This window comes from Scyliorhinus torazame, chromosome 11 (genome assembly GCF_047496885.1).
Source record: "Scyliorhinus torazame isolate Kashiwa2021f chromosome 11, sScyTor2.1, whole genome shotgun sequence".
NCBI lineage: Eukaryota > Metazoa > Chordata > Chondrichthyes > Carcharhiniformes > Scyliorhinidae > Scyliorhinus > Scyliorhinus torazame.
Genome location: NC_092717.1, coordinates 32,588,165 through 32,607,425, shown reverse-complemented (window position 1 = coordinate 32,607,425; position 19,261 = coordinate 32,588,165). Strand labels below are relative to the sequence as shown.

At 46.1% G+C, this 19,261-nt stretch overlaps 1 protein-coding gene across 1 annotated transcript in view; it reads right to left on the bottom strand.

Moving 5' to 3' along the window:
- Window positions 1-19,261, bottom strand: part of dok6 (docking protein 6) — a 459,001-nt gene that overhangs the window by 14,304 nt on the left and 425,436 nt on the right. The window lies entirely within an intron of this gene.

The following is a 19,261-nucleotide window of genomic DNA, read 5'->3' as shown; positions in this document are numbered from 1 at the left end:
AGTCAAGAAAATACACTGACTAAAGATGGCTGCCACAAGTTACCTGATGCCAGGTACCGTAAGTTGGCCAGTTTCTGGAAAGACACACTGTGAGTTACAATTTAAACTTGCTTGGACATCCTCAAGGGATTTCTCCACCTAAGAATGTCAAGAACTACTTAAAAGGGATTTACTGACAAATGTACTGACGTAACATTTAGCAACATTTACAGGTGTTGTCCACTTTGGCAGGAAGGTTGGACAGACTGGGGCGACTTCCCCTAGAGATTAGAAGAGTGGAGGGGATGACGTGATTGAAGTGTATAAGATCTTGAATGGTCTTGACAAGGTGGACGTGGATACGATGTTTCTTTGAGTCCAGAACTAGGGGGATCTGTTTTAAAGTTAGGGCTCCCCCATTTAGTACAGAAAGGAGGAGATTTTCTTTCTCTCTGATGGTTGTGCAACTTTGGAACTCTCTGCCTCAGAAGGAGGTGGAGGCGGGGTCACTGAATATTTTTAAGGTGGTGTTAGATTCTTGTAGGCACGGGAATGAAAGGTTATTGGAGTAAATGGTCTGAACTGCCTATGATGCCAGATCCACATCACTATGATGACTGTCTGAAATGGCCACTTAGTTGTATCAAACTAAAAAGGCTGGAAAAAGGAAGGAATCTGGACAGACTATTTGGCATCGATCTATGCACCAGAAATGACAACAGCAAACTCAGCCTTGTCGAACACGCAGTCATCCTTGCTAACATTTGGGGTGTGTCTGCCAAGATTGGCAGAGCTGTCCTACACACGATTCAATCAACAGCCTGACATAGTCACACTCACAGAATGAAGGCTGACAGATAAAGTCCCAGACACCACCATCACAATCCATGCGGATGTCCTGTCCCACCGGCAGGACAGATCCACTCGAGGTGTGGGAGGGCACAGTGGTACACGGGTTGGCAGAGTTTTTCCTACAAGTTCTCAGCAATGAATCTGAACCCCATGAACCCCATGGCATCATGGCAAAGGGCTAAGGAAACTTCCGACTGGTTGCCACCTACCCCAGTCCACTATGTTGATCATCACTTGGAAGAAGCAAGGGGAATGGTTGGGCACATAAAGGATGTTCTTACTCTGGAGGGAGTACTGTGAACGTTTACCAGACTGTTTCTTGGGATGTCAAGACTGACGTATGAGCATAGATTGAATCGGTTCAGATTCAGAAGAATGAAGAGGGGTCTCATAGAAACCTGTAAAATTCTAGCAGGACTAGACAGGGTAGTGGGGAAGGATGTTCCCGATGGTGGGTGTGTCCAGAACCAGCGGTCACAGTCTGAGGATATGGGGTAGACCATTTAGGACAGAGATGAGGAGAAATCCTTTCACCCAGAGAGTGGTCGGTCTGTGGAATTCTTTACCACAGGAAGTAGTTGAGGCAAAACCATTCCATGTTTTCAAGAAGCGGTTAGATATAGCACTTAGGGAAAGGGGGATCAAAAGATAAGAGAAAGCGAGATTAGGCTATTGAGTTGGATGATCAGCCATGATTGGCCATGATCACAATGAATGGCAGAGCAGGCTCAAAGGGCTGAATGGCGTCCTCCTGATCCTATTTTCTACGTCTGTATGTATGCTCTCTGGGTGGGGGGACTTCAATCTCCATCACCAAAAATGTTTTATTACCGTCACGGGCAGCACGGTAGCACAAGTGATGAGCACTGTGGCTTCACAATGCCAGGGCCCCAGGTTCAATTCCCCGCTGGGTCACTGTCTGTGCAGAGTCTGCACGTTCTCCCCGTGTCTGCGTGGGTTTCCTCCGGGTGCTCCGGTTTCTTCCCAGTCCAAAGACGTGCAGGTTAGGTGGATTGGCCATGATAAACTGCCCTTAGTGACCAAAAAAAGGTTAGGAGGGATTATTGGGCTACGGGATAGGGTGGAAGTGAGGGCTTAAGTGGGCCAGTGCAGACTAGATGGGCCGAATGGCCTGCTTCTGCACTGTATGTTCTATGTTCTATGTCACTGCTAACCGTGGGTTGAGTCTTAAATGATATAGTTCCTTGACTGGTTGGGCAATAGGGGATGAGATGACCAACAGGAGGGTGGAAAACATATTTGATCTTCTTCTCATCAATCTACCTGTCACAATGCAGTGTTCTAAAATTGTGGTTATCTGTGATGTTGGACCTCAATCAAATACACAGGGAATAAAACCAGTTACTTATTTAACTGATCTTGATAACCAACACACAGTAGGTAAGGGGCAAATTGAGAATTTGGAAAATACGGAATTAGGAAATATATTTTAAAAAATAATTTAGTCAATGAAAGATCCCAATGTACAAAGCGTGGTGGAAAATATATATAAAGCCTTTACTAAAGCCAGGGTCAGGAAGTACCCTGACTTTTGGCTGATTGAAGTGTCTTAATCTGCTGGATTCCATATTATGACAATAGCAAAGACAAAGAATGGTTATATATTAACAATGTGAGCTAAACGATCTCCTGCTTAACAAACAAACGCTATTTATGAAGCAGGTGAGGGATAAGTTTAAAATACGGCAATGGACAATAAAGAAAAATGCAAACTAATCAGGTCAATAATAAAATGATAGCCAATGCATCAGCTTGGCTAAGATGAGCTTTCACCCTACTGAAGGGTGAACTAATCACTTGTCTAATACTGCGTAAGGCTAGACCTTAAAAAGGTGTAAGAGCAAGAGTCCTGTGAGCCCCCTGCACTTAATCAGAAAACAAGATAGACACTGGGTGCCGAGAATGCAGCAGCAAGCAGAATGGAGCAGGAAACAGCAGCCCAATCATCTGGAGAGTCTGGAGCCAGTGCTCACAAGAACAGATTGCGACTACTGCCTTGCTAAGGACCATTTTGTTATACTACTTGTGCATCTACAAAATAAACCTCCTGCTGCTTATACCGATTGCCTCCCAGTGGAGTGGGAAGCTAAGGTGGCGGGGGTGGGGAGTAAATGTGTATTGCATCATAATTCAATGTTTTCAAGTTTAATAATTTTTTTTTGTTGTTAAAACTAATTAGCAGTGCTGTGCCTCTGCTCCTCCATGTTCTATTAAAAAAAATGGATGGTCATATGACCCAGGGTTCCATTCTGGGGTCTTCCCGTCCAGTTGTAACACAAACTGGGACTGTCACAGAAGTGACTAGTCGGAGGTTCTAAGCATTGACCCAAACTATCATCACTGTTAATTGGGAATCATAACCAGTGCAAAGAATATAAATTCACTGATGATTGTCAAATTAGGATTGAAAAGTAATACACATCAACATTCAAAAGGAATACTTCAGCCCACATCACGCTTTGAGATGAATCAGGAGCTGAGATCAACAGAAAATGCATTATTTACCAGTACTACGTAATGACATATTCATCATTGTTTTCTGTGCAGTTGCTCATTTATCTTTCTTTGTCATAATGTTCCTCTTGGTTTTACATTTACGGCAGCACAAATCATCCCTCCGTCTAATCAGGGCATCGGAAAAATGCAAGCGTAGCATCAGTATTTAATCTAGAAATAAAATCAGTCTTTCCGAACACCAGATGCCATGATACAAGAGTTGATGTGATAACAAGTGGCAAGCAGCTTCCCAGCACTTGGTCCTTTAGTTCAGAGGCTTATACATTTAGAATATCACTCCTGGTCATGGAGTTGAACAGGTTTCAAAAGATGGACAGGCATCTTTCATTTCCCTCTCAACATTTCCTAACTTAAATGGCATAGGCATGTGCCAGTTAGTGAAGAGAAAACAGCTTTTGTACTTTTTCCATTCCTGACATATGTAAATAAGAATTTATTTTCAGCAGTGCATAGCAAGTTTTTCCTGACAATCTGCTGGCATCAACATTTAAGACATACACAGACAAACGCGATACTCACACTCCGACACAAACATGCATGCACACATATTGTTACGACACCAGGGACTCGTGCGCAGTCAATTCCAGCACCGTAGGCCCTGGAGTCCCAATACAAGGGAAATAACAAATAATTTGTATAATGTTTCCGAGATTTTTGGCCCTTGACAGCTCCAATGACTTACAGGCACCAAATTTGTAAGTGAAACACAACTGTTTATTTGTAACAACAATAGAGATAAGGCATGCAACAATTATACTAGAGTAATGGCCAGCTAATCTATTACCTCCCCCCTGTTACCATCCCACCCTCTACGAAAACACACACAAGACATACACACGCAGAAGGAGGGGGAGGGGAAAAATAAAAGAGGATTAATGTGAGATGGAAGATGAATGCCCTTGTTTCGGATGTTGAAGTTGTTTTTTCAGCTTCTATCCTTCCAGGACGCGGAGTAATTGAGAACCACCGGTTGGATCGCCAACGAGGACCTTCTGGCTGGAACATTCAGTTCGAATCCCCAGACTGTGGGATTCACCCTGGGGAGTCACTTTCACTTGTATTAACCTGGGTCTTCACTCAGAAGATGCACCTCAGGCCTGTGTAATTCCTATTTGTTTTTGACTCCACCAGAATGCCCTTAGCTTTACTGATGAAAAACAGAGGTCCCGTCACGAGTTTTTAAAGAGGGTTCTTTAAACAACTGGGCCCTGCCTACAACTGTGTCTGGACTGAACTTCCTTGCAGTTAAATTTGACTGTAGAGAGAGAAAGGTCTTTACCTTGAACCTTTAGAACAGAGTCCATCTGATAAGAGAGAGAGATCAGGGTCCTTCAGTGGCCCTCCAGCTTCTTGATCAAACTGAAAACTAAAAACCAAATGACGCCTTCTTGTCCCAGGCACAGCATTTCAGAATGGTCAGCACCAAACAGCACAGACTATCAGCCAAGAGCCCGGCAAAGTAAGCAGCTCATTGGCTGACAGCCAAGTCCATCAAGATGATTCATCACCAATGCCAGCACATTCTGCAGGATCCTTTTTCAAAAAAAATAAATAAAGGTGAAGTTCATCTTAAAGGTGTAGGTCTCAGTCATAGTCCAGGTAAACAAATTAAGAAAATAAAGGGAATAAACAAGGGGCAAACAGGGATTAACAGGAGGATTGTAACAATACACACATAAACACACACACACGTAAAAGAGACACTATAACCTGATGGGTATTGATAAAAGCACAAGCAAAGTGAATACACCAGCAAAGCCTGATGGTTTAAAATGGCTAACTCTATATCAGCATAAGCAGCGGGGGTCTACAGTGAAGAACAGGATGTGCAGCCAGGAAGTGAGCACAGGCGCTGATTGGACAATGGCTGTAGCTATGTGTTGGACAGTTAGTGATTGAACAGATGTCTCATGCTCCTGAGAAGAAATACGACACGAGTGAGTCACAACTCTTTGCGCAATCATGACCAGAAAAGACATTGAATGATTAGTGCTGCCCTGCGAGCACATGACCGGAATCATGAGATCAGTGCCAGCGAGATCTGAATAAAAAGGAGAGACAAAGAGATATCTGAAGCAAAACCTCGAGGAACAACATCGCAGAAGGAAGAAACCTCGAGCCTCCAGCTTGAAGGAGGAGCCCAATCCCCATTTGTATACGACCAAGTGTGATTGGGCAATGACGTCCTCCAAAAATCCACTACTAGAAGTTAGATAAGTTTTAACAGTTTAACCTATGCTTGCGAACTTGTATGGTAGCAAAGGAAGGTAGAATCATTTACGTGCTTTCGATGCAGTGTATGATATAACCTCTCTTCTAGCAGTGATACGCATTGGGACTTTATATTGTGCTCAATAAAGAAGTGATTTGATTCAAAGTTAAAGGTGTTGTGCCTATCAATTGACTGGAGGGAGGGGCCTACCAACAGTAGATGTACACACATATACATACTCAGATCCAGAAAGGCACACAGGCAGGGACACATATATCCAGACACCCACACACACCTAGATACATACACAGACATGCACAGATATTGTCACGAGGTGGTGCCCCTTTATTTCAATAAAAAATCTTTTTATTGGTCTTTTCAAGAATTATAAACAATTATATACATTACTGGCTGTGTTCATTTACTGTACAATACAGAAAAGTTTGTCTTTTCCTTCCCTTGAATTTTCCTATATACAGTCTGCCGCCATTCGGCTCGGCATGCGGTCCTTCGCCCGCCCCCCCCCCCCCCAGCCCGCCCCTCCCTCCCACCCCCCCTTGTGCCCTCCCTGGTTGGTCTGGAGGGGTGTGTTCCCCCTTTCTTCTCCCCTCCCCCCTCTTTCTTTCCTTCCCCCGTCCGGCCGTGTTTCTCCTGTGGCTGCCCCCCCCCCCCCACACCCCCGCATTGTCTCTTTTGTGCCTCTCTAGCCCTTTCTCCTCTTCCCCCCCTTCCCCCAGGTTGCACGTTCCGATGGTTCCCCCTTGTCTTTCTTTTCTCTTTCCTCTCTCCTTTCTATTTAACTTTCCGTCCAGTTTCCCTGTCTATTCATTGTTGCTGGCCTCAAACAGGTACTGGAACAGGGCCGACAAAATGCCCCCGTGCATTTAGGAAGTCTTCCTCCGACCCTCGGATGGCATATTTCATCTTCTCCAGGTGGAGAAATAGCTGTGCCCCTTTATGTTTCAAAGTATGACATTTTAAACTTTTGACTGACTGGAAATTTTGCAACTTGAGCTGCGACAGAGCAAACAGCTCAAAATGCAAGGCCACATTTCAAGGTGAGAAACAAAAATATCATCCTCAGGGGAATGTGAAGAGAGAGACATTTCCCATAATCCAGACACCCATCAGAGCTCATAACTGTCTAACATTAAAAATTCAAAGTACTAGATATTGAAAAAACTGGCTGCCACAGGCAAATATCGTGAAAACCTCTTGGAAGTACACAATGGGTGAAGTATTTCAAGGCAAGGTTTCCCAACCACTAGAGGGAGATCACAAGTGACACAGGTGGTTTCAAGAAAGTGTGCAGCGGGAGAAATGGGCTGAAGCTGCGCTCTTTTCCTTTCTCTCTTTTGGAATAAATATGTCATCCTCTTTGAGAAGCCAACTACCAAAGACCTACCAGTGAACCAAGTCCTCATACTATCTGCAACATCATCTAAATCTGACCTATTCCAAGAAACCAGCTAACCCAAATCGGTGTTTAAAATCTACGGACTTTAACACCCCTTATTTCTGACACCTGTCTATGTATGCACATGTGTGTAGGTGGACCCTAATGACTCAATCAGGACTGCACGCCTGACGTTGTGTTTTATTATTTTTCTCTGGTTTAGTGGTTATTAAATTTGCTCTTTCTTTGATTCACGAACATCTTTTCTTTTTTAAATTTAGAGTACCCAATTCATTTTTTACAATTAAGGGGCAATTTAGCGTGGCCAATCCACCTAGCTTGCACATTTTTGGGTTGTGGGGGCTAAACGCACGCAAACACGGGGGAGAATGTGCAAACTATTCAAATGTCCACACGGACAGTGACCCAGAGCCGGGGTCAAACCTGGGACCTCGGTGCCGTGAGGCAGCAGTGGATTCACGAACATCTTGCTTGATTGGCTCCTTGTTGGCCACAACTTAAATAGTTAAATGCATTGTCATTTGAAAAGGGCACATCTCCGTGAAAAAGAAACTTAAACATTTGTTCTGAGAAGGTTGAATAGAGGGGAGTCAGTTTAACCCTCCTCACCTGGTCATAACAACATACAGACAGAGACAAACACACATAGATGAGCGCAGGGTACATGGATATACAAACATAATCAAACATATGCAAACAATCTGCATAATCACAAATGAGCGATTCCTGTGGGTTATAGATACTGAAGTGAGAGAATAACTGTCTTTGTCTCTTGAGGTTTGTCACCCTTCATGAACCTGAAGGAGGCTTGAAGTAGAACTCTGATCTATTGTAATCTCTGCTAAAACAAACGTTGCTTGTGGCCTTTTCTATCCTTGAATAGATAAAAGGTTCTCAACTTTAGTGCTTTTGCATAGTTTCCAGAAACAAACTGATGTAGAGAATCTATTGCAAATACTTAGCCCACTGAAGTATCTCTGTTAATGTGGTAGAATCCTAGGCATTGTGCCCCCCCCCCCCCGATCCAGAAATATAGGGAAGGAGGTGGCAATGGCTCTCATGGCGGTGGTAGACACATGGGCTGGGATTCACCGACCCGGCACCCCGCCACCGGCTGCCATATGCTCCGGCGCCATTTTTTGGGCGGGGGCGGGATTCCCACCACACCGGTCGGGGGCCGTTGACAGCGGCCCCCCCCCCGGCCATTCTCCAGGCCCCAATGGGCCGAGCGGCCGTCCATTTTTGGCCAGTCCCGCCGGCGTGAATTACTCACCTCACACACGGCGGGATCTGGCAGGTGAATATGCGGGGGCAGTCCCCGGGGGGGAGCGCGGGGGAATCCGATCCCGGGGGGGGGGGGGTGGGCATGATGTCCTGGCCCGGGATCGGCCGATCTGCGGGCGGGCTTGTTCTGTGGGGGGACTTCTTTCCTCCGCGCCGGGCTCCGCCATATTGTCCGGGGGCCAACGCGGAGAAGAGAACCCCCGCGTATGCGTGGAAATACTCCGGCCGGTCCGCGCATGCGCGAACTTGCGCCGGCCCTTCGGCGCCAGCTGGAGCAGCGCCAACGACTCCGGCAGCAGCCTGGCCCCCGAGAAAGGTGAGAATTCCTCACCTTGGGGCGTCGTTGGTGCCAGTTTTCCCATCGGTGTGGGGACATAGCCCCATTTTCTGAGAATCCCGCCCATGAGGTTTGGCTCCTTGTTCATATGAACTAGCTAGCAGTACCTGCTTTCCTTACTGGGAGCATGCCTAGTTGACGAGTGGGCGACTTTCCAAAGCAGCATTAGGAGCCCCTGATCCAGGCGGCAGACCTGTACCTCTCCTCAGGGATAAAGCTCTCCTGGAAATGCATGATGCAGTGCCAATGGCCAAAACAAACAGCACGTTAAGAAATGGTGGATGCGATTTACTGGTCACATCCTGCCGGAATCGGGGCGGGACGTGGCCAGTAGATCCCAGAAAAGGCCTCCCACGGGATTACCGATGGTCGTTACGCCTCGCAAAATCTAATGAGTCTCGCACGGCTAAGTGAGTTTAAGAGTCCATTCACCGTTTTCATGCCGGATCGATCGGCCACCCGGCGTCTACTGGCGTCTCCGAGACTGCCCCAGCCAGACCCTTTGAATACTGGTCTGTTCCCTACAAACGGGGACCAGGCATCCTGTCACTTTGGGGGGGGAGGGGGTGGGGGGGGGGGGGGTCTCCCAGGCGATCGGAGGTCCCCGGGTGGTTGGCCTTCGGGCAGGGTGGCACCCTTGCACTGCTGATGCCACCTGGGCACATTAGCAATGCCAGCCTGACACCTTAGCAGTGTCACTTGGGCACCCTTGCAGTGCCAACTGGGTGCCAGCCTGACATTGACGGTGATGCCCAGGTGACACTGTCAGATTGGAAGGGACGCTTCCAGGATACCAGGCTGACAGTGCCGATGTGCCAAGCTAGTACTGTGCACATGCCACGGTTCAGACCCAGGGCCACCCTGCCAGGCTCAAAAAAACCCTAACAGGTGAATTGGGGCCTTGGGGGGGGTTTGGAGGTTGTGGCGGGTGGTCGGGGATCAGGACACCATTAAAAAATGCTGTCCCGATCTCTTACTGCACTGAGGAGCTCTGCTCATCGAGCCCCTCAGTGCAGGAAATTACGCTAAGCTTTGCCTCAGGGGGTACTCCGTGCCAGGCATGAGAACAAGGCAGAGAGTCGTTAAATACCGGGGTCGTTGCTGGCACCACAAGCGCTGGGAATGACCCCGCTTATTCCAACCAGAACAGACTCGCTTTTATTTTGGTTAGAAGGTGCCTGGCATCTCTATTGAGATAGATGTCAGATTAGTGATGGGGAGCATGCAAGGCCATGTTGGTGCTTTCCATGGCACTTTGGACCATGCGTATTAGGATGTCTGCTGTAATAGGGTTTCCACGGTATTAATGTCTGTCATGTAGGCTAAGTCTAATTCTTGCTCATCCTTCCTGGGGAATCTGATGTATATATTCGTCCTGATGTAGAAAACTTAGTCACTATCCTAATACACTGGACAAGCTAATACAGTGGACACCCTAATACAGCGGACATCTTAATACTGTGGGCATCTAATACCGTGGACATCAATACCGTGGACATCAATACCGTGGACATTAATACCGTGGAAGCCCTATTACAGCAGACATCCTAATACCATGGACATCCTAATACAGTGGTTCAAAACAAGTTGAGTGATTGCACTAATGTCAGCCTGAATAGACTCTTTGGTGTAAATGTTAAAGGCACAGTAACTGACAACTCCAGGCAGTGCTATCCTTGCCCTGGTTTGACCCCACCCCTGTTATGAAAGAAAGTTGCTCCGAAGTCAGAATCACTGGTGTAGAGGGAAAGAAAAGAAGCCAAACTATATAGAGCACAAATGAAGAAAATAACCTGTCTGGAGCAGAGAAATCCCTTCAATGGTGCTACTGTGGTTGCTTTCTGCCTGTTTGGTGCCAGGGTTCTTCTGGGAGAGTTCATCAGGTCTGAACCAGGCTTGGGCAGCATAATTTGCCGATAAGGTCTTCCTGAAGTACTGGAACCTTATTTTAACATTGTAAGGAGGTTTTTGAAAAAATATATTGCAAATGCCTGCAACAGACACCTGCGGATCAGCCCACACAAATATGGTGGACATTGGGCATTCAGTATGAGATGGGCATGAGTGCGTTGCCTACCATATTGAACCTTTACCCGCCCATTTTTTAGATGATGGGGGAAAATGAGATCAATGAGCACCAAGTCAGTTTGGATATGAACAGTTTAAACAAGCATAACAGGAACTAGTTTCTGGACAAACATCTTTTTTCTTTAAACTTACATAAGAGAAATTTCTGGTATGCCATGATATTAAATTTGCTTCTTAGTATATACATATATCCAAATGATAGAATTTTGGTGGTAAGTTATTCAATTTTATAGACCATTCCTTTCCATGTTGCGAGCTACTTTCTTGCTATAATTAAATCCATATTTTTAAATATTGCATTTAAGCACATTTATCAACAAATATGTTACTGAATTATGATTTAATGTAATTTTCTTGCTTAAACTGATTGGATTCACAATTTATTCTGAGAAATATTAAATTCTTTCCCCATTCTGATATCAATACCTCAGGCTTTAGATGTGAATAGATTAATGTATCATTTTTAAAAATTAATTTGGGGATGTAGTCAGAAAGAATGACCATGTTGCAATTCAATTAGTTGCACTGACCGTTCTAATTAATGAAAGTGCAACATTGAAAGTCTTTGGAAACAATCTGCTGGAATGTTGACCTTTTACACCTGACTGTTAGTGATTTTCCTCATATCCCATTTACTTTATTTCTAATTTGCTTTCTACCATCTCTCACCTTCTAACTAAATACAATTATCAAACATTTAAAAGACATTTTTAAACTGTTCATATCCAAACTGACTTGGTGCTCATTGATCTAATTTTATTCAATCTGTTCCCTCCTCGTCTTTGCTCAGACCGATATCCACTATTCCCATATTCCTCGTTCTCACCATATTCCTCATTATCCTCACTGCCTCATATTCTTTATTATCCCCACTCCCTCATATTCCTTATTATCCCAATCCTCAATTTTCCCCATTATCCCCACTCCCTGATATTCCTCCATTATCCTCACTCTGTCATATTATCCCCGCTCTGTGATGATTTGCATAAGCAGTTCTGTAAATATTAACAGATATGACCTCCAACCAGCAGGTGGCAGTAATGAACAAGCATGTGACACTGCAACCGTGGGGACTCTGGAGATAGTCATCGTAGTGGATAGTTGCATTTGTAGTTGCTCTTGGATCATTTTAGAATAGTAATTTAATAGTTAGTGGTTTTAGTCATTTTCATATTGTTATCTGACCCACGTTATTGTTAATCAATAAACATTCAACTGGTCATGACCTAGAAGTTCTCTAGTGCACTAATTCCATCTGGCCAAGCACCAGAACCTAACACACTACTTCATATCCCTTTATTATCCCCATTCTCTATATTCCCCTATTGTCCTCAATCCTTCATATTCTGAATACCTCCACTCTCCATCGTCTTCCTATCTCCACTCCTCTATTTTCCCGTTAGCCCCAACTCCCCACAATTCTCACTGTCCCCTCGATGCATGTCCTCATGTTGACCCCGCTCACTCATGTTCCTTCTGTTAGCCCACACTTTACTTCAGCATGCCTCAGCGTGAAGTTTTTCACTGCTCCACTGTGCACTCATCACATCTATAATAAGCGATCGGTCGTGCGGTCCTGTTTTCTTGGTGCCAGTGAGTATCATGGTTGGGCCAGGGAGAAGGAGATGGGATTTGTGACTGAGACACTCTTTTGTATTCCCTTGTGCCCAGTAGTTATCAGGATGTCTATTCGTTGTTCGCGCATCACTGCTGGCAGAGTTTCTTGGTACACTGAAGGTTGTACACTGATATTAAACTGCGTTTCACATCTCATTACTTTTTTATGGTATTATCTGTGAATTCTTCCAGGACATTCTAGATTTTGACCTGAATGTGTTTTGATAATTATTGGATTGAGACATCAGCTTGGCTGTTTTTATAAATGTGTTGTCTCAATCCTTCCCTGTAGGAGATGAAATAAACAGCTCAATCCATTTCAGCAAAATCAAGTTCACACAAGCTCGGAAAGCATTTTCTATCTTGCTCATATTCTCGTCTGTTTCGTGCTTTCTGTGAACCAATAGGGCGGCCTCCAATGGGTGGGCTGAGCGGGAGAAGTCATTGTCAACTTAAGCCCACGCTCAGGTCAGTTTCAAGCATCAGTTCATTTCTTATGAAGGATTTAACATCCAATTTTCTGAATCTATTGCTTTTCAATAATTCAATCAGACCAGAATATTTTGGACGGTGGGGCTTCCAATTCCACCATCCGAATAGTTGGCGGGGACTGCCCCACTGACATCTCACACTCGAATGAGTGTCAATTGGCTACAGGTGGGACTTCCACACCTCACTCGGGAGGAAGCCCTGTTGATTGGCCGGTAGCTGTCTAGTCCCTGCAGCGACAAGAGCTACAGTGGATGGGATAGCAACATCAGGAGGATGCCTGAGCTGAAGTCCTGGGATTGACGTCAAGCTATGTTGAAGGAATTCCAGGGCAGGGAGGGCAGGGAAGGCTTGGTGGGTGCAACACGGGCGATCAGGATGTCGGGGGAAGAGGTCGGGATAGGAGGGAGGTTCAGCGGCTACCAGAACTTAAGGGGGGGGGGGGAGAACCCAAAGTCAAAAAGGAACTTCCGATGGAGGCGTTCCCCAGCCAAGCCCCCAGGCCTAAGGCAGATGATATTCAGGCCAGATAACTCCTCCTGCCAGCCTAAATCATGAGGCCGAGTGGAAAAACGCCCAGTAATTGGCCACTCAAGGGTCTCAATTGAGGCAATTAAGGTGTTGACCCCACCCAGCATAAAATCGCGACAAGGTCAGGGCAGACGGACAGCATGAGGGAATCCCGTCCCTTCAATTTATCGCTCTCCCCGCCTGAAAGGCCACCAGCAGGAGCACGTGAAATTCAGACCATAATTGTACCAGTGAAAAGTGGCAGTATTGGCTCGGTTAGTCATTAAGAACCACTCGCAACGTCCTTTCCACTGCCGAAGTGCTGACATAGCCTGTTGGATGCTATGCCCCAAAGTCCAATTTTCCTCTATCAGCATAGATATTTGTTTCTGAATGGATGTACTTGGTTGCTAACCAGCCAGCGCACTCTGCTGGCTGCATGGAGTAAGGTCAAATTTGACTCCTCGCCCTCGGACTCCGTTCCTCCTAGCTAACCTGTTCCTTGTATTCAAATCACACTGCTCTGTTAGAAATTAAGAGGTGTGCGAGAGGGGCAGAATTACTCGCCTGCTCATGTTTCTGATAAGGATTTTAATGGCCTCTGTCTGTTGTCTTTCACCGATAACAGGACTGTGGCCCAGAGCTCGCTAACCAGAGGATAGTAGCTGGAAATTAAACATTTCCTTGTCAGTTACCAATCCATTCAAGCAAATATTTATCAATGGGGCAGTCAATCATTCACTCCTCCCTGTTGAGAATGAGTATACTCAAATCCCACACACTGAGCAGACCAAGGCAAGCCAGCAGCACGGTTCAATTCCCGTAACAGCCTCCCCGAACAGGCGCCGGAATGTGGCGACTAGGGGCCTTTCACAGTAACTTCATTTGAAGCCTACTTGTGACAATAAGCAAATTTATTATTTATTTGTTTATTTCATGATATTTTGCATTGGACTAGCATTTTTGTACAACACAACGTTAGCTTTTAATGAATCCAAAGAGGAAAAACAGGTTGAGGGGGCGAGCGAACCTTACCAAAATTTGTCAACGTTTCAGGTTCAAACTGAAAACTGCCGTGAAGCTCTCAAGTTGCAGAGACAAGCTTTCTCGCCAGGTATTGAGCCTGTTTAAAGAAAAAAAAAAGAGTGGACGTGGTTTAGCCTCCACTCTGGCAGGCAGGGCCTGATGGAGCCAGCAACTGGCTCCACAGAGTTCGGGGTGCCATCTTTAAAGATGGCGCCCCAACCAACACTGCCACCTAACAGCCCCCAATCCCCACCATAGAGGTATCAGGAGCTCTCTCCCACCCAGGACAATCATCGCCGGCAACCCCCTCCCCAACAATCATCGCTGGTATTCTCCCTCCCACCAACACTGCAACATATCGCAGGCATTCCCCCCACACCCTCCCCTGCAGTGTTTGAACTCTCCACCTGCACCAAACATAAATGTACTTCCTTCCAAACCCCCCCCCCCCCCCCCAACCATGGACCCACCCCATCACAGGTTGGCACTGTGCCAACCTGACAGTGTAAGCCTGTACCATGGGTTCAGTGCCAGGTCACTGTGCAGGCATGTTTCTCCACCTGCCCCCCCCCCCCCCCCCCCCCACCACCACCGGGGGATCGACCTACCTCTGCGTCGCCGGATGGATCCCCTCGACTGAATGGCATTTGGCCAAACCTGTTGTAAACCTCGCCGACGTGACATCACGTCGCTTACGGTACAAGCATTTAGCGAGGGGTATGGCGGGGGCCTGTTAATAATATTAAAAGACATTACAATCTATTTAAGTAGATTTGTGGGCTTGAACCTTGTGACGTCGCCAACGAGGACAATTGAGAATCGCGTTTTTCAATTCCCTCTGGATTTTCCACCCACGTCGCCGTTCCTGCGTCGGGCTAGTTGGCCTCAAAATCGCCCCCCCCCCCCCAGATTAAGTCAATGTAAACCTACGTATTATCTGCAGCCACAAGATTACGGAGTTGAAAGAAGATGCCATTACTAATCCATAAGTCTGTGATACCTTCCACTGAACACAAGTGAAGGTTTGTAATTAAAACAGAAAAGGCTAGCTCACCATTAAAAGGGAAGGCTTTGCTTTTAATTCCCACACACCACTATTATTTCATCTGATTAGTTTGCTTCTCCGCGATTTTTATTTTAAGGAGCAGTGGTCAGCTGATCAATGGTAGCGTTTACATTTTTTAAACATGTGGAGATTTTAGTTGTCCATGTATCATTAGACCATAAGACCATAAGACATAGGAGTGGAAGTAAGGCCATTTGGCCCATCGAGTCCACTCCACCATTCAATCATGGCTGATTTCAACTCCATTTACCCGCTCTCTCTCCATAGCCCTTAATTCCTCGAGAAATCAAGAATTTATCAACTTCTGTCTTAAAGACACTCAACGTCCCGGCCTCCACCGCCCTCTGTGGTAATGAATTCCACATACCCACCACTCTCTGGCTGAAGAAATTTCTCCTCATCTCTGTTCTAAAGTGACTCCCTTTTATTCTAAGGCTGTGCCCCCGGGTCCTAGTCTCCCCTGCTAATGGAAACAACTTCCCTACATCCACCCTATCTAAGCCATTCAATATCTTGTAAGTTTCTATTAGATCTCCCCTCAACCTCCTAAACTCCAATGAATATAATCCCAGGATCCTCAGACGTTCATCGTATGTTAGGCCTACCATTCCTGGGATTACTGAGCATAGAATCATAGATTCATAGAATTTACAGTGCAGAAGGAGGCACCGGCCCTTACAAAGAGCACCCTACTGAAGTTCACGTACGTACCCTATCCCCGTAACCCCCACTTAACATTTTTTGGGACACTAAGGGCAATTTAGCACAGCCAATCCACCTCACCCGCACATCTTTGGACTGTGGGAGGAAACCGGAGCACCCGGAGGAAACCCACGCAGACACGGGGAGAACGTGCAGACTCCGCACAGACAGTGACCCAAGCCGGGAATCGAACCTGGGACCCTGGAGCTGTGAAGCAACTGTGCTAACCACTATGCTACTGTGCTGCCCAATCATAGCATGGTACAACACAGAAGGACTGTCATGCCAGTATGAGCTATTCTCCACATCATTTGTAGATGTCAGTGTTGTGTGCCGTAATGGAACAGCTTAGCTAGAGGCGCAACTAGTTCTGGAGCACAAGTCTTCGGTGCTACAGCTGGGATGTTGTTCGGTCCAATAGTCTTTGCTGCATCCAGTGTAGAAAATTCTCCTGAACACACTTTAGAAACCCTTCCCCTCTCTACCCCTTCCACGAATACCATCATAGTCTATATTGTGATAATTAACCTCACCCATTATAACCACTCTAGTTTTTGCTGCTCTTTATAATATCCTTGCAAATGCTTTCCTCCAACTCACCCACTAGTTGGTGGCAATTAGGGTAACGGTTCCTCTACTTTTTCTCAGCTCATTCTCTCCCTGACTCCTCAAGGACATCCTCTTGCTCCAGTATTGCAATATTATGCTCAACCAATACGGCCACCCCATCTCCTTTCTTTCCTTCCCTATCTTTGCTGAATACCTTGTATTGTATTTAGTACACGGTCCTGCCTGTTAGCGAGCCAGGTCCTCATTATTGGCATCATAGTCCGACATGGCCACCTGCACATGGGGCTCACTAACCTTATTTAGCACAGGTATTTTGCATCGGTCTTCCCAATCGAGGGAGGGAGGAATTCAAGAAAATTACAGTCAACAGGGAAGTGATTCTGAGCAAATTGCTGGAGCTGCTGTCTCTGCATTGCTCGCAGGTTAATGTGAGGCATCAGCAAAAAAGAATGGGTTTAGGAACATGTCACGTGGGACAGTTACAATGGGCGGAATTCTCCAGCTCCGTGGCAGAGGGGGCTTGCCATCAGCTGACAATGGGACTTTCCAGTCCTGACGAAATCGATGGAGATTTACATCCCTCGCCTGTGCCGCCGCGGGAACGATGTGACCCAATATTTTTCCCACGGTGGTGAAGACAGGGGCACCCTTACAAATGTATCCAAAATCTTGCGGCAATGCCCCACATTAATTTTCCAGGGCTCAGAAGAGAACCTCTATTCCTCCTGGTCCACAAAGATCATCATGGTGCACTTTCAGATGTGTAGTCAGGTGAAACTGGGCAGAGTGTGAACATAGCGGTTGCCCCCCCAAAACGGTAGCTGGACTTCACAGGATGCACCAATTTGCATCGAACACTGGATTAGTGTCTCAATCAGGTGGGTACTCTGACTGCCCAGCTGTAGCTCCTTCAGAAGATGAAGTCGAATGGATTTGGAGCACGAATGAGACATTCTATTTTAGGGGCGCAGACTCTTGTTTCAGCCCAGTGGCACCAGTGAAACCTAATCACTTTATCCCTGTAAAGTAGAATGGTGTCTTGTCACCAATCATATCCAATGCTTTAAATAATCAAAACGAGTGATGTGAACTAAGACACAAAAAGAAAACAGATTCCAAAATCGTTCATATTGCAACACTATGTTTCAATGGTGCAGTTCTAAACAGGCAGCATGGTGGCACAATGGTTATCACTGCCAGGGGCTTGGCTTCAATACCAGCTTTGGATGACTGTGTGTGTGGAGTTTTTACGTCCTCCCAGTGTCTACCCGTTTCCTCCCACAGTGCTCCGGTTTCCTCCCACAGACCAAAGTAGTGCAGATTTGGAGGATTGGCCATGCTAAATTGCTCATTAGTGTCCGCAGATGTGCAGTTTAGATTGGGTTTCGGGAATAGGGCAGGGCAGTGGGCTGAGGGCCGGTGCAGACTCGATGGGCTAAATGGCCTCCTTCTGCACTGTAGTGATTCTATGGTTCTGTGGTAAATGGGTGGTCGGGGAAAGCTTATTCAGGTTAGGTGAGCGAACATGGACTGCGCACCCTACCCATTTTTATCTTGCAATCTGCAATAGCTTGAGGGGGTAGGCACTGGGAGGTTGTTTCCCCTGGTTGGAGAGAACCAAGAAATAACAGTTGGCGAGAACCTAGAAATAACAGCCATTGCCTAAGATGTTTGCCATTGAAGTCCAAGATGATGAGACATTTATTTTCTAAGAGGGCTATGAATCTTTGGAATTCTCTATCCCAAGGGGATGTTCAGGGTTTTGATTCATCATCAGTGAAGGAAAGCTGATATATTTCAAAGTTGGGAAGGTGAGGGACTTGGAGGGGGGTCTTCCAGGTGGTGGAGTTCCCATACATCTGCTGCCCTTGTCCTTCAAGATGGTCATGGTCCTGCGTTTGGAAGGTGCTGCCTGAGGAACCTTGCTGAGTTCCTGCAGTGGTGTAGATGATGTAGGTTGAATGTCCCAGAGTATGGCCTAGTCCTGCTCATTTTCTTTACATTCTCCTGCACATGAGGTTAAGGCCTAGAATTCAATAGGGTCGAGGCTTGATTTCCTACTCTCCCTTTTCGTGTCCATTTTTTGACACAATCTGGAGCATTCAGAAATATTTTAACCTGTAGATGATGTTTCTAATGAGTGTTGAGCACTGCGTTATTGATTAAGAAATTGAATAAAATGATCTTGTTTCAAGGCAGAATTTTTAGAATCCCATTCATGGTCAGGGGGCTCCAGAAACAAAGGCGTGGTGCACCCATACATTATGCCCCCCATGACTCTGCAAGATCGACTAAAGTGAGCTGCTTTTGAAACTGGCAGGTTAAACTTGCATCACAGTGAATCAAGCGACTTAGCTGGGGTGTATCTGCACACCTCTGTCTACCGTTGTATTGGCACAGAGCCTCCACTAATAGGAAAGCACAGCCCGGTTTTAGCACTCCCTCAAATGCCACATCGCTCACTGTGTCAGCTGTCCACTGACAAACAATGGAGTAAATGAGGGGAACCCATTCTTGCGCATTTTGTTACCTGGGAGTTAATGACCACAAAATATAGGAACAGAATTAGGCCAT